This window comes from Macrobrachium rosenbergii, chromosome 53 (assembly GCF_040412425.1).
Source record: "Macrobrachium rosenbergii isolate ZJJX-2024 chromosome 53, ASM4041242v1, whole genome shotgun sequence".
NCBI classification, from domain to species: domain Eukaryota; kingdom Metazoa; phylum Arthropoda; class Malacostraca; order Decapoda; family Palaemonidae; genus Macrobrachium; species Macrobrachium rosenbergii.
In genome coordinates this window covers 29,322,824-29,327,823 of record NC_089793.1, presented here as the reverse complement: position 1 = coordinate 29,327,823, position 5,000 = coordinate 29,322,824, and positions in this window count along the sequence as shown.

The window sequence follows — 5,000 nt, the reverse complement described above, 5'->3', positions numbered from 1 at the left end:
CCCTGATGTTGTGACGCAAGTTTGATTTAAAAAAAAGAAAAGGAGTAAGAATCATTTGGCGTATACAATTTGCGTCAGTGTGAATCAGTTTGCTTTTACAATTTCAAGTCAATGGCCCCCAATTGTTCCATAATAATAATAATAATAATAATAATAATAATGATAATAGTAATAATAATGATAATATAATAATAATAATAATACATAAAACTGAGTGATCTTGTTTGTCCTGCCCCGTGGGGAGATGTAGGTAGCCTGGAGATGGTTAAAGACACGACATCCACCTCCTCCTGCAACCTGAGCTTGTTCACCCTGGTGGGCGGGGTAGGTAAGGGATCGGGAAGGTGAAGAGAGATACATCCACCCTCCTCCTGCAAACCTGTTTGTCCGCCCTGGGTGGGGCGGGGAAGGTAGGGTATCGGGAGGGTAGGGTAGATATGACGGGCAGCGCCAGGTCCCAGCGCAGCGTAATGCGCGCCATCAGGCTCGTAATAATAATAATTATGCAAATTTTTCATTTAAGCTTTGAGTGCAGCATAGCTCTTATGAACCCCATAGAAAACAGTAATACACTACTATATATTTTCTGCGGCCTGTATATCACGATGTAGACCTATTTGACTCACTTAAGCAACTTCAATCGTGAGAGAATTTCTCTCCATACCCGTAGTAGGCTAGTCACACTGCGGCAGTTAGTGCGTGTCACTTATTTGGCAGTGTCATATCGTCCGTACTCTGTTTGGGTGCCACGATGTCATAGTTCCAAGTCCCTAAGGCTATTTGTTCCTGGCTACGTTGTAACGAGGGTGTATTGCTATTTTAAAGAGCTGCGTAGCAACATTACTATAATAATTTTTTCCCATTTTTCTTAACATTTTTTCCCACTTTTCTTAATAGTTGTTTACATACACATATATTGTAATGGTTTAATGATTTTTCACCTTATTTATTGATTTTACTTATATGCTAATGAGCTCAATATCATGTCTTTCTTTTTTAAATTTAAATTTTGGCGTAATATTCTTTGGAAAGTTGCCAAGCAACTTTCCAAAGTATATTATGCCAAGATTTAAATCAAAAAGAGAAAATCATGGTACTGAGCTCATTAACATATAAGTAAAACCAATAAGTAAAGATGGAAAATTATCAAAATATTAAAACTACCTATATATAAATATCTGGTGAGGAAAAGGAAAAAATGTCGACGTGTTGAATATAATAATACACACACAATAATAATAATAATAATAATAATAATAATTACAATTATTATTATTATTATTATTATTATTATTATTATTATTATTATTGAATGTGAACTGTTATTTACATTTAAAAATTTTCGTGTAAATTTCACATGAGGTAATATCATTAACTGCATTTTCGTTCAACAAGAAGTGCTCCTCCTCCCTCCCTCCTCCTCCTTCCTCCACCCTCCGTCTCCTCCTCCCTTCCCCCAACTGCCGTGAGATCTATCATGATCGCGCCTGAGGGATGGGGATTAAAATATGCACAGCGAAATTCCAGAGTGATCCTTATGCCCGCTCTCTGTAAGGCTTGTTTTGTCCGCTAGCTCGCGCTTTCGGTCGCTCTCCAGCGCCCGGGACGAATTAATTTTCCTCGTTATCATTCAAATATATTTCTATTAGATTCTGGAGGCAGAAATAAAATCTAGTAACGCCGCTATTCACATGCTATTAGGGGCCGAAATTTATAACCGACTTTTATGAAGCTTTGCAGCGGTGTCACTGTATTTTAGCGGAGCGCTCGGTCGCTTGTGTTTCCCAATGCGACGGTTTTGGAAATGCATAAAGCCAGATATTTCTTCTTTTTTTAATGTAATGTTTTGCCTCTTTATTTCACCTGACTTATGGGATACGTTGATGGACGAGAGATTTCTCCCGGTTTTGATCGCCGCATACCGGGAATTACCAACTGATATTTTTATATGTGCACATACTATTGTTTCAAGCGAAGGCGTGAGTGATCTCGTGCTAAAAATCGCCATTTCTCCATTGGAGAGAGAAGGAACATAATTCTAGGTATTTTGGCGAAGAGATTGTTATAGCTTAGTTTCTGGATATCCATATTACTTTGCATTATCTATTTTCGATGTTCTTGTTCTCTTGTGAATAGCATTTTAAAACCAGACATTGATGATATATAACTCAATATTTCTTGTGAATTCAGCCTGTTAATCGATACTGTCCATGTTGCGTGATGCAGCTTTGTCTGTCCTCATATTCGACGAAGTAGATGCGGAGTCTAATCAGTAACTGCTGAAAAAATAATAATTTGATTTCTTATTTGTAATTAAACACGAATAGTCTTATCACGATTGTCTGATCTTGTATGTACGTTGTCTTTAAATATATATTTGATATATATATATATATATATATATATATATATATATATATATATATATATATATATATATATATATATATATATATGTGTGTGTGTGTGTGTGTGTGTGTGTGTGTGTGTGTGTGTGTGTGTGTGTGTGTGTGTGTTGTGTGTGCTTAAATGCTTGTTTTTCTTCTTTCTAATCGATAAAATTGCACATTCTTTCGACGTAAAATTCTTTCTTCTAAGAGAAAAAGCAACCCGCCAGGCTATGCCGCATTGTTTTAGTTGCTGAATTATTGATGATACTTATGTGCAGAAAAATTGTAGAGCAGTAACTGCTTCAAATACAATTGACATAAAGGTTTATCAGAGTAACTCTCTCTCCACCCACAGTGCAACATTCCCCCTTCCTTTCGTATAGACCTATGTCTTTCTCAACATCTCTCGGAAACTTTCTAGGCCTTCCATAGACTTTACTTTTGTCTTTTAACTCATCAGAATAAGTGTACAATTTTCTTCACCTAATGTCGTTCATTCTTTCCAAGTGACCAATCTTTTTCAAACACTCGTATCCATCTTTTCACCTACTGTACCCTTGTTTACTACTTGTGCGTATCTCAACAGCATCAACACATCGCTCCCATAAAGGAGAGTTGGCTCAAAATTGTCCATGAAAACCATGGTGGGGATTTATGAGGTTTTATACAGTGTGTTTGTGTGTATTTCCATTTATATACCTTATATCCCTGTAAGGGTTTGGCTTGTGAGGGTGTTGGCTTCATCAATATTTTTGGAATGAGGTTCCTGACTCTTTTTATTCTTCCCAGTACAGTCAACTATTTATCCGGGACATAACTGACTGCTTAGGTCAACAGAGGCGCAGTGTATTTTTCAGGACTGTTCCCAATTCGTTTCGCATGATGTCACCGATTTGCTCAAATTAGTTGAACAATTACTGTATGTGCTCTGAATAAACGTATTTGTATTTTCTATTCTGAAAAAAATGTAGTGTAAGAGTTTCTCTCTCTCTCTCTCTCTCTCTCTCTCTCTCTCTCTCTCTCTCTCTCTCTCAACCCGCCCCCATTGTTATTGTCGGTTCCATGAGTTCCGTGTATTTATTAAAGGAGATGTTTGGAAAGAGGTCATGAGAGAGAGAGAGAGAGAGAGAGAGAGAGAGCCATGCATAGCCTCACCGCCAACGAAATACTCGCATAAAGTCTCATTGGATTTTTATAATTTCGTTTTAGTTGAAATTACAATGAGATATTTTCCTTTGGATGGGAAATCTTTTTCCGCAGCGCCCGTTTCGTGGAATAGAACGCAGAATTTTTGCAATTTTATGATCTTACTCTGTTTCTTTATGTTTTTCAAGGAGCGGTTTATGTAATCATGTTCAGCGGTTTTGATTTGAGAATATATTTAAAATATATTATTAATTTTAAAACTTATGAAATTTAATTATTAATTTTCATATTTTATATCAAATAGAATCGTTGCATTTTTTTAAATAACAGTAATTCGTTTATATATTCCAGACATTTCGTATCGTGTACAGTATTTCATTCCTTCATTTCACACCTTGGCTGTTTAGAACAATGATTCACTAATTTTTAATAATAATTTTAGCTCGGCCTTACTGCAGGTTTCATGTTATTAATTTATATATTTTGATTTAAAAAAATATTACGGTAGCACCTCGACTTAACAGACGCTTTGGGTGTCTGACTTTCTGCTAAGTAAGGAAGTCCTTCAAATAAAGTTAAGTAAACCTTAGTTTAACCAGACCACTGAGCTGATGAACAGCTCTCCTAGGGCTAGCCCGAAGGATTAGACTTCTTTTACGTGGCTAAGAACCAACTGGTTACCTAGCAACGGGACCTGCAGCTTATTGTGGAATCCGAACCACATTATACCGAGAAAATGAATTTCCATCACCAGAAATAATTTCTTTCATTCTTCATTGGCTTTGTCGGAGATTCGAACTCGGGCCCAGCAGAGTGCTAGCCGAGAACGGTACCGACCAGTCCAACGAAGAATCTAGTCCTTCAAGTAACAAAGATCCGGTAATATGGCCCGTATTTGACAGCTAACAGCAAGTCCACATCGTTCCTAATGTAAACTTATCTGCACGAGTTCAATACTGCCCTAAAATGGAAGAAAGCAGTATCTGCAAAAATACAAAATTGAGAAAAATGGTAGATAACGCAGTTTCCCTTTGCCTTACTACTGATTTTGCAGGTACTTCAAATGGGACCCCCTAAATACTCGTGAAAAGCATCGAAGAATCATTCTGAAACTGCAGTAACTTGTGTATGAGTGTTTCACGAGCCCAATAGGTGGCATATCTCAATTTCGAGAATTTTGCAGATACTTCAGTTTTCCATTTTTGGGCAGAATAGATTCATGAAAAAAAATGTATCGCAACAAGAATATTAGCATAGAAAAATAAATAATCATAATAGTGGAGCAAATAATTACGGAAGTCCGCGGCTAAGCTGAGGTCCTTTAAGGTGAGGTGTTTCTAGTATGGTACGATATTTTCCTGTAGGCAGGAGGAGACTTCGGGCGTCTCAGAAACACAACTTTTGGCCGCAATATAAAAAAAAAGGTAAAGATATGATGCCTGTAATAATTAGCAGTGCGCAAAA